Consider the following 12097-nt stretch of genomic DNA (forward strand, 5'->3'; position numbering starts at 1 on the left):
GGCCTGAGAGGCCTGCAATGTTTATTGTCAATACCCATCCTAAACACATGCCTGGTGAACATTGGCTAGCTATGACATTAGAACAGGAAGGTGGAAGAAAAATCTCAACTTTTTTTGATTCCTATGGCTTTCCCCCCGGTTTTTCACATTTCCCTAAATCTATTAAAGATTTTTTGACCCTAAACGGTTCAAAGATCTACTACAGCATCAAACAAGTGCAAGATAACCTTTCCACTACATGCGGTCACCACTGTGTATTTTACCTGTGCCAAAGAGCCCGGGGAGTTTCTTTTGAAGATGTTATGTTTCTTTATAAGGATGATTTAAGAAGTAATGATAACTTTGTATCTTGTTTTGTTAGAAAATATCAAAAGTGTTCAAATGTGTGTCGTTTAAGAACGCGTAATCAAGGCGTATGCTCACGTCATATGTTTCAAGAATGCCACAAATGTTAAATTGCTTATTTTTCAAATAAAACATTTTATTGAATTTAATCATAGTCATTCAAAAGTCATTTTCAAAAGTCTAACCACGCCGAGAGATCGGGATTAGGAAAAGGTCCTGAGACGTTCATGGGAGTAAATGAGTTAGCATCATCGCTTTCATAGGGGGGCGGTGTCGTTGGGGCATCTTTAGGGGTGCTGTATCTCGTTGAAGGCTTTTGTTTTAAAGCTTGAATCTGTTGACGAAGCTTATGGTTGGGTACACCCGAGAGGGGAATGTTCAGGATTGCCAGGGCCTTAAGAAACTGACGCCAGCCGGGAGGCCTTCGGTCATCAGCAACCTTGTGGGCAGCCGTGGTACTTTTAAGTAAGTCCACCATATGGGAACCCCTAACAACAGCGCCCTGAAGTATAAACTCTCCAGAATCGTTCCAAGCAGCTAATCCCTTTGAGTCTTTTATCTTGTTCATAATGTATTTAACATTCTTCCGGTTACGTAAAGGCACATGTGTCAGTAGGTCATGCATAACTTTATCTTCAAAAGGCATTTGAGCTTCACCAGACATAGGATCTTCACTAGGTAAGAGCGCCGGTACAGGCCTTACCGGGGCCTGGCTATCGTTAGGTTCGACATCTGTTAAAGGGTCCGGTAGGGAAAGTGTTAAATGGTTGGTCTCTCTCTCCCCTTGCTTTACCAGAGTCAAATATCTTTGCATTAGGTTTGTGTATTTTTGGATCTTATCATAAGGGTTCAATCCTTTTCGGTTCAAAACATCCTTCATGGCCGTATCCAAATCATTTTCAGCTGTTTGTCTGATATTTTCAGGACCCTGCATTTGATTTTTAAGTCTATCCAACTCTTGTTGTGGCACCAAGTACATTTTAGTGGCCATCACACCGCGTGTTCAACCCCCACGTCTGGCCGCAATAAGGCTGGTGATGAAGGGCACAGCTATGCTGAGTAAAGGTATAAGAAAACCTCCAGACTGTTGTATACTATGTCTTTTCTTTTGAAGACTGGCCCTTTTATTGGCAAAGAGTTTGATCGCGGTCTTTTGTCTCTTTAATTTTTTCAATTGGTTCAGGGTGAGTGGAATGCGTCCTTTGAGAAGATTCAAAGCAATCTCACATAAGGCTAATATGAGATCTGAAGAACAACTACCCAAGATGGCCTTCCGTCCTTTAGCTGTAGACCCAACTAGCCTTGTCAAGAGGGGCAGGTTTCTTTTTAAACGCAGAGACATAGCGTTTACTTTTTAGGAAGGTATGCAGCAGGCCGCTCCCACGGAAACAGACCTGTACGTAGCCTAAGGTGTTCTGGAGTATTTGCTTTTAAATCCACGATTAAATACGAAAATGGCTCTTTGGTAGCGTCCTCATAGCTCTCCATAAAGTATGATTTCCTTCCAGGGTACATCTGCTGAGCTAGAGTGCTAATTTGCAGTTTGTCTCTAGGATTTTTAAACAATACCATGTAGTTGGCATTCAAGCTAATGGTACGGCTATTTTTACCTTGGTGAAACACATTCTGGACCAAGTAAAGCACGGACAGGTTTCTATGATGAGTATATTGGGTAAAAGCTCTTGCAATTTCTGGATGTTCGCTACCAGCAAATAGCATATCGTCCAAAACAAGCAGATTGTGTATATGTGGGGGGAGAAGTTGATCATCAGACAGAGAATCGGGTATTCCTTCAACAAACTTGATTTTTATTGTCTTCAATAATTCATCATACAGAGGTTGGTAACAGGAATAACACCATACAATATTGTCAGGCTTTTGAGATAACACATGTTCAGAATTCTCTAAAATACTTTTTACAAAAAAAGTTTTACCACTGTTTGATGGGCCTGCAATTAAGGCCGAAAAGGGCAGTTTTAAACGGGGGTCAAAATCCTCGACAGCCGTCATTATATCTTAAGCTTTAAGACACACTGGGGCTTGTAGCCTAAGTCAGTAGCCAAAGGGCAATGTGGTACCGTCAGGCAATAGCCGTCTCTTGTCATAGACTACCCTGAATCTTTTAGTGAGTGGGGCGTTTCTTAGATGGAACCCCTTTTTATCCCTCACTATTTTGTTGTAGGAGGTCAAAATCTCCAAGTCACTATTCTTGTCATTTACGAACCCGTCGACCAAGCGCGTGATTGATTCCAAGTTTACACGCGGGGCATTTTCGTAGTTTTGAGTCACGCCTTTGGCTTTCAACACCACGTGATTGTCTTTAGTCCTAAAAGCATAGCTTTTGGGCCCACATGAGGACCATTCTGTGATATGGTCACCCTCGGCGAGTTCACTAGTTAAACCCCCAAGATAGTTGCTAAGTGGGGGGTTCCAATCCCCCGGCTTGCTTACATAGACCACAGAGTCTGTGTCGTGGTAAAGAACCCGCCGCTGAAGCTGTTCCATGAGGGTGTACAGTTCAAGTCGGGCATAGGCTGTGGTAAATGCTGCAAGAAACACATTTACATTACCTGGGGGTAGAACCCACTTTGGGTTGCGCCGCCATTGCACCAAGGCAATGTCTTGACTCAAGAATGAAAAATGTGAAATTTCGTATTGGTCCGAAAAAACAAATTCCAAAAATTCTTCCGGGTCTTTAATGATCGAAGTTGTTAGCATATTGCTTCTCTGCGCTAACTTCCCCCAAAGGGAGTTCAAGTACAATTTCGAAACATTTCTTTTGGTTTTGTTGACCTGTATTCTGTCAGGGTCAAGAAGTATGCCTTCTCTGTCATGGTAGTCTTGAATGTACTTCTCTTTACTTTCTTGATCTGTGACCGATGCTGGATAGCCTGAAGCCATCTGCTTGCATCTCAAGAAGGTCTTGATGTACTCTTTAAAAAGTGTGTCTGATTTCCTGGAAAAGTTCCACACTTCAAAGATTTTGGCCACACGATACCCCTTCTCCAAAGCCTTAGAGAATTCAGCGGTGACCCAGACACCTGTCAGGGCTCTTTCTTGATCTGAGTGATCACATGGGTTTTCCTGGTTGTTGTTTTCACAGCATGTGCGACAAAGGGGAAAGAAAAGTTTTCCTTTAGACCCCTTGTAAGGCAGCACAGGTATAAACAGACCCCTAGGAGGGTAGACAGTCGCTTTGATTAAACCAAAATAATTTTGGGGTTCGTCAAAGTCGCTGTGAATAATTTCAGGATGCCCTATAGGATAGCATGAGGAACTCATTACATGAGGATATAGGGATGTAAAATCTACATAGCCTATTGTCTCGTCGGGTTGAGCTACATAACGCAATGTCAAAGCATTGGTCCTGCCTCCAAACAAGGCCTGTCTCGGTTCCAGGGGCTCTGGAGGGTCATATTGGGTAAGGAAGGCCTGAACATGAGGATCCGCCTTTTTCAGGGCTGTCCATTCGTGTTCCCACAAAACCACAACTTTTAACCCGTATGTAGCCTTTAAAGAATTCAGTTTGTCTTGAAACTCTTGGTACATTTCCCCAAAAGTCTTTTGGGTTAGGACACACATGGCCTGGGGGACAAAGCATAATTTACAACCGTGGAAGAAACAACCGTTGTACTCATACACTGTCTCAACACCGTCAATCTGTGTGTATCCATCTACATGGTAAGGCCCAAAAGCCTTCTCCCCCCGATTCAAAGCATGTTGGATAAAAACATTTTTATCCTGGGCTAGGTACTCCAACCATTGAATGGAGCCACTAGAGTAGGCCTTGAATTGTCGTCGGTAGTTGTCTGGCGATGGGATCGCTATAGATGCTGGAGTTAGATAGTGTGTACGATAGGTTTTCATGCACGCGGATGCAATAGTTGTACAGCTCCAGGGGTCAATGCCTGCATCTTTGATTACCTCTTCTCTGAATCTGAGGCATCCTTCACGTAGTATAACCACGTCATTGTCACAGTATGATTCCATCTCTTTATGAAAATCAAAAGTTCCATGTCTTACTGTCTCGTACCACGTCATGAATTTCTCACGCTCTTTGGTAGACATTTGATCACAACCGTACATTTCGGGGGCTGGATAAGCTCCTATATAATGTAGATTCTCCTCAGATGTGAAGAAGTGGGGGAAATAGCCTTTGACCGAGTTTTCAAAACCCAAGGCCTCTGGCATTTGAGCCAATCTCATGGGTAAGAAGCTTAAACTGTCAATGTATCTCTGTTTGAAGGCGTGGTCAACAAAACATAAGATTTTACTCCCTTGAGCAATGACACTGGGCGCCACGCCTTGCTGTATCAAAGGGTTCAGAAGCAGATAGGAGTCATAGGCTCGCGAATTGTGAGCTATAAACGTGAAGTTTCTGTACTGGGCCTTTCTAAAATGTTTTAGAAAGAGTCGGGCGCAATCGGGCCCCTCGGCCGACCACTTTTCACCGGTGAAAGTCATGGTAGATACAAAAATAGGCAGGTGAACCCCTGATTGCGGATTTGTCTCAAAATCATAAAAAACATATTTCTCTGTATGTTCATCTTCAGCCAAGGGCTGAATGTAACACTCATGTGTTACTTCTTGAACAACTTCTGCGTCTCTGCTTTTCAAGGGCCCTTTACAGATTGGGCAATGTATGATTCCACAAACATGGGGTTTAGGGCTGTCTATTTTAAGGTTGTAATTGCAATGACATTTTGGACATTTCTTGTTAATGTCACAAATGCTTACAGATTTACAGGCCTTGGGGTGCCATGTTTCAGTTTTGTGTTTTTCGTAACAGTAGGCTGAACGACATGTGCGGTGACAATCCTCACAGGGTGTCAAGTTTAGCGGTTGCATAGGGCAATGTTTATCCAGACATACTGAACAGTTATAACGGCACGAGTGCCCCCCCTTGCGGGTGTAGCCGGTATGACAGGCTGGACAGACATATGGGGCGCCTAAAAATGATGTGATGTTAGTTACGGCATAGTAATGCTCATTTTGCACATAAAAGTACATAGTCTTAGGGTGTGGCTCTTGTATATTTTGGAACTTCAGGAGCGCGTCATTAGCCCTGCTGTGGTACAAAACCACAATCTTGATATTCAGAAAGTTTTCAAATTTGCCTATGTCTGAGAAAGCCACAGCCTCCTGTATACCTAAACCCACAGCCTTTTGTAGCTCTTGAGCTTTCTGTAACGCTTCGCGCTCTGTACATCCTGGGCTGAGTAAGTGGGCCAAACCTATGGCAAAGCATAGCTTATTACCATGATTGTGAACGATTATGAGGTAGGCCTTTTTATTGCTTATGATTTCGGACTGCATCAGGCTATCGAGTTTACGTCTCTGCCCGCCGCCCCCTTGTGGTGGCCTGACTAATTGTACTACAAGTTCGAGGGTCCTATCTGCTAGCACGTTTAAATTTGACTGAACAAGGCGTTCTAGCAGGTTAACAAATTGTTCAAGATCTGCTTCACCCCTATTTAAAATAAGCGACACACGGCTCTGCAGACTGTCTCCAAAAATGTCCAACTGTAAGGTATCCCTTGGTTGGCTATAAGCTCTAACTCTATCTACCAGTTCATTCAAAGTGTCCATAAGCATTACGTAAAACACAGCATATTCCCGAATCTGACCCCCCCATGCGAAATTGAAAAACTGTCGAACCTCAATATTGTGGAATTTATTTCGATACAAAACATGTTCACTGCGATCAAGACCATCCCCATCCTGATTTGCTAGACAATTGTCCAACTGTTCAAAAACATCCTATTGGGTTTCAGACTCTTCAGACATGGGTGTTAAAGGCTGGCTTAGAGGTGTAGGTGGTGCAGAATTAAACCTAGGGCTCTCGTTCTGTACATTGTGATCAAGACCTTCCCTCTCCAGATTTGATAGACATTTGTTCAGCTGTTCAAAAACATCGTATTGGGTTTCCTCTTCGAACAAGGGTGTTAAAGGATGGCTTAGAGGTGTAGGGGGTGCAGAATTAAACCTTGGGCTCTCGTTCATCTGGGTAATTAAAGATATGATTGATTCGGGTATCTGTGATAACCTGTTTTCATCTGCAGACCCTGACTCATTCATACGTGTAATAATTTCAATGAGTTCGGAGGGAATCTGGGATAATAGGTTTTCATCTATAGCCCCTATGTCAATTAGCCCAGAATCATTCATATGGTTAATTATATCTTGGAGCTCTGTAGGGATTTCCGCTAAGAGGGTTTCAATTGTCTCGCTTAGGTCTATAGGGGGCGCCATTTCTCTACTTAAGGATGTGTGTGCTTGTGTTTTTTTACATATGTGTTTTTTAACGGAGGTATTTGCTTGTTTTAACCCTACTGTTGTTTAACATGCGGGGAAGCTCTCTACGCCAGAATGACACATCCTGATTGTATTGATGTTCGAATAGAATACCCATACGACGTTGAAGTAAAGCCTTTCGTGATTTTAAACCCTGTGTAAAAGCCTTGAAAAGCACGGCTTGGTCTATTTCACAAGAGGCTGTTGCCCCACCAGAATTGGCCGCTTCAATAAGGTTGGCCACTTCACAGAACATCAAATCGTCTACCTCAGAAATGTCATTTAAAACTTTGAAATCATCAGGCTTCGCTGTTCTGGTGACTGGGGTCTTTGGCGCCTCCTCGGGATCTAGATGTGTAGCTTCTTGGAGGTCTTTATAAGCCGGCGAGGAGTCTGCATTAAAAATAATACATACAGAAAAATAGGTTATTAACCCTAAAATATGTTTGATAAAAATGTAAAATACATTTCAGATATAAGCCTATATATTAACAATACATTAATTAAATACCTCGGCTTTTTTGAAGAGGGCTGTTCTGAAGAAGCTCTGAGAACTCGGGAACATGTCTTTGGGCAACCCTAATTATAGCATCTGCCTGGTCTGTAGCTTGTGAGCCTGAAATTTAAAAAAAAACAGCATTAGTACATGTTTAAACATATTCAGGCATAAAAATAAAATATATATATATAAATGATAATTGATTCATACCTTGTCCTTGTAACGCTGTCTCGTGAATACCCTCCCAGTAGTATTGTTCGGGTGAAGCGGACCTGTGGATCTGGGCCCTGATTGTCCGTTGGTGTTTAATAGGGGGCGTCCAACGGTCCTGGGTCAGGGGAGTTGACAGGCCGTTTAAAGTCTCTGTTTGCGGCTTGTGTGTAAATACATCCTGGGAGTAGGGCACAATTGTCTCGTAGGCATATCCTTCACAGAAACCGTGTAGACTCCCTATGGTACCCGTTCTAGGATGTATTTCCGCTGTAAACACATAAAATAACTTTTAATATAAGATGCCGACACTTTTTGTTTTTAAGGTATAAATATTCTTACGGAATTCTTGAATCTTACTTACTACAATTCAGGGTCGGCGTTGGGATGTAAGCAATTTGTTCCGGAGACCCTACGGCCGGTTCGAGTTCAGTTATATCTCGGAGAATCTGAGTGAAGGTTTGAGAATCTAAAAAAAACATTAGATAATATTAAAGCTCTAATCATTTTAGCTAATATTGACATTTTATACGTTAAGAATCCGGGCCCTAAGGCCTGTTTAATATTTCTATAACATACAACGTTTTCAAACAATTCCCAAGAACAAACAAATCTAATATATAGCATATGTAAATATTTATTTCAAGAACTAACCTTGAGAAATATCCATGAGGAGGGTTTTTACCAGATGATCTTTTTTAACGGGGTCCGTCCGATAACTATTCCTGGGGGAATGCTGTAGGGTAAATGCGCGAAAACGAAGCTAACAGGGGGGACCTGTTTTGCTTAGCTTTTGTAGCCGTATGACTCGCGTGGTGTCGTATTTTTTAGCGCTAAAACAGCCTAAAAGTTATCTTTGAAACCTAAGGCATGTGGTTCAAACACCAGCCATTTGGTTCAAACATAGGGTATTGGGTGGTGTCTAAACATTAGGTATCTTTTGATATTCTAAAATCTCCGGGGGCTAGCATCTAGATGCTGGGGGTGGGGAGGTCTCGACAGCGCTGGGCTGAATGACTTTTAGGCCTCTGTTTTGCCAGATAGTGTAAACCCTGGTTTCAAACGACCCCCATGCATAGAGAGCCTTGAGCGCAGATGCAAGGGTATTTTTTTAACAAACACCTCGCCCCCTTTTTCTGTTTTTGAAACACACACACACACACACAGCCACTACATCACACGCACGCCCATACGCGCGCACATTGCGCAAGTTTTTTTTCTTCTCAGGGACAGACTGCGCTAAGAGTGAACAAACGCGAGAGTTCATTACGTGGTGAGATTCTGCTTTTAAAACCATTTATTTCATTCAAAATATTTAGTACATACATTTTATAGCGTTACATTCTTAAGGTATTTTACGAAGCCTTTCTTACAGATCCAGGGATCTGATGCAACCACCCCCCATTGTCAGTGTCCAGTTGGTCATCAAAATGCCGGGATCTCTTGCCCGGCTCATCAACACTTGGTAAGTTTTCACTCCAGGGGTACATCCTACGTCGGGCCTTTTGGTCCTGGCTATGTCTCAAGAAAAGCCGAGGCCAGCGTCTTAACTGTTCGCGATTTTTGAAGAGAATGTCCAGCTTATTCATAAGTGTTATGAAAATTGGATAATCCACCCATTTAAAACTAAACACAGGAATAAAAAAGTTGACATCTTTGCATGCTCTGGATGCTACTGGAGAATTGACAGACTTTGTAGCATTACCCGCATCATAAACTTGACAGGCTAAAATTGTCACTTTGTTGTCCGGGTTATAGTCCATTGAAGCAATTCTTAGAGCCTTGAGATCACTGCGTCCGAAGACCTGTTCTTCCAACGCATAGCCTGGCACAGCTGTGCCACTCAGGACCTGTTCAATTTTACAAAGAGCCAGCCTGATGTTTAGCCATTCTCTCATGCCCAGAGCAGGAGAAAAACTCCCAGGTTTTGCCTGATAAACGGGTTTGGGGCCACTGGCGTTGAAGATCTTTACCGTAGAATCCTCCGGCTGGAATATGTAAGACATATGGCCCTCGCTCGTACCCAAAAATCCTTTAAAACATTCTGGAGCTTCACACAGAACTTCCTCAATGCTTTGGTCACTGGGTTCATGACAAGCCGAGCATAACATACCATAAATTGACATATGTGTCATTTTTGTTTAATATTCAGGGGGTTTATCTCGTACAATCTTAAACATGCATTGTTTTGGGGCTTTATAAGGCTTCTGCAAAGCCAGCCTCTTTGAAATGTTCATTAACAACCCCCAACACTAGACATCCAGGAACAGTTTGACATGACACCTGGTCACTTACTTACCCCAAAAAGCCCAGGATCAGGATGTCCTGACCGGAAGCCCAAATATGGGCATGCCCCCCCTTCTACAAACCATTGGGGCATCAATCACTACATAGGGTCATAAATCATGATCTTTTTCTGATTTACGACATTGACAACTTGACACTTACCCCAAAGACCCCCACCCCGGCCAGGATGTCCTGACCGGAAGCCCAAATATGGGCATGCCTGCTACAACAGGACATCGGGTCATAAATCATTACATAGGGTCATAAATCAGGCTTGGGTCATAAATCATTACCGGTTGACCTGACAACTGGACCCTTACCCAAAGACCCCCACCTAACCATCAGGGGGGTCATAAATCATTACATAGGGTCATAAATCAGGCTGGGGTCATAAATCATTACCGGTTGACCTGACAACTGGACCCTTACCCAAAGACCCCCACCTAACCATCAGAATGTCCTGACAGGCAGCCCCTTAGGTTCACATAGCGGTCACATAGGCTCACATAGGGTCATCCATCAAATCTTGACGTGTGACATCTACTTTAATCTCTCTGGCGGTGTCAGTGGAAGGCCCTAAAATTTGCCAAAGACTCCAGCCACCCTAGTCATAGACTGTTCTCTCTGCTACTGAACGGCAAGTGGTACCAGAGAGGCAAATCTAGGTCCAAAAGGCTTCTTAACAGCTTCTCCCCCCAAGCCATAAGACTCCTGAACAGCTAATCAGAGGGCTACCTGGAGTATTTGCATTGCCGCCCCCCCCCCCCCCCACTTTTACGCTGCTGCTACTCTTGTTTATTATATATGCATAATCACTTTACCTCTACCTACATGTACATATTACCTCAATTATCTCTGTATATAGCCTCGTTACTGTTATTTTATTGTTGCTCTTAATTTTTTATTTATTTTTTTACCTTGGTTCATTTAGTAAATACTTAACACTTATTTTTCTTAACTGCATTGTTGGTTAAGGGCTTATAAGTAAGCATTTCCCTGTAAGGTCTACCCCATATTGTATTCGGCGCATGTGACAAATATACATTTATTTGATTAGTAATTCTAGAAGTAGAACAAAAAACCCGCGACCAATACATATTCACCCACGACATTGTTTTAAAAGTTCCACGATTTACAGGAAAATTACGGACATGGCAACCCTGTTTGAGGGACTTTCCAAAGCGGCGGTATTCTTCTCCGATGAGGTTTAACGGTGGTTGGCATCCAATAAATGTTGCATTACCGCCACCTACTAGACTGGAGTATAACTTGTTATGGGTCTAAAATGGCACAGTGATGCCGTCTGTTGGTAAATGTTCATTACTGCAACTCATGTATTTATACCGGGGTGCTTGAGATACCCGGATGTGATGTACAGAACAAGTCTGGTTACTCGCATGAATGTCTCTGTCTCGTCATTCAACATTCAAACAACTCCCTTATACTTTGCTTAAAACAAATAAAAAAGGAAATACATCAACAAATACCCTACCATCATTAAAAACCCACCACCTACTCCACTATTTAAATATATCGAGTACTACCTCTGGCCAACAGCCTGAAAGGTCGGGACACCACCACTCAACACACCCAGTAACTCGTCAATTCTCATACACCGAAATGCTTCTCTGCAGTTGCCAACACAACCTCAATTTTCTGCGACTTGTGTTCCATCCCTGCAGTACAGTTGATAAGCATTGCTATAAACGCTAAATTCCAATCTTTCTGAAGCATATATCCCTTGTTGGCCTATCCCTCTGTACTGGTACAAACATCAACCTGCCTCTATCGCAGCAGACATCCCCAGTCCCATCGGCACCCCTACAATTAACGCATACCGCTTCTTTCCCAATGCTACACATTCATTTGTCTCATTCCCTTCTGCACACTTCTCAACCTAGGAACCCCCTTCCTACACACTGCTGCCACGTGCCGATAAGCTTGATACCTGTAACAACGCAATGTATTCAGCACAAACGCTCATACGGGATAAATATCCAAACATCACTTTTTCGGGCAAAGACAACATCAAAACTCAAAAGAACAGACAACTATAGCGTTTCACCACTCACGCCCCGTCTGTGTCGCACCAAACGACAAGCATCACAAACACCGGGAACATCACTTTGTCGGGCAAAGACAACATCAAAACTCAAACAGACAACTATTCTGTTTCACCACTCACGCCCCCCTGTCTGCTTTTCCAACGCAGGAATCTTCCCCTTCAGTTGGTCAACTTTCACATTTACCGCTACCCAGATAATCAACTCCTTTCAATGGCGCCCTTTTCTAGAGAGCAAAACAATTCACAACTCTCGATGAAATCCCGGACATTACTTTCACTTTTAAAATCGCCAATGTCTCTATTAAATTCGTTTTTTTATTTTTCAATTTCAGCCAAGGGGAGGGTTTAGTATTTTTTTAAATCTAGTCCTGGGGAGGGTCATGTAATTTATTAAATGT

Source organism: Salvelinus fontinalis, chromosome 31 (assembly GCF_029448725.1).
Source record: "Salvelinus fontinalis isolate EN_2023a chromosome 31, ASM2944872v1, whole genome shotgun sequence".
NCBI lineage: Eukaryota > Metazoa > Chordata > Actinopteri > Salmoniformes > Salmonidae > Salvelinus > Salvelinus fontinalis.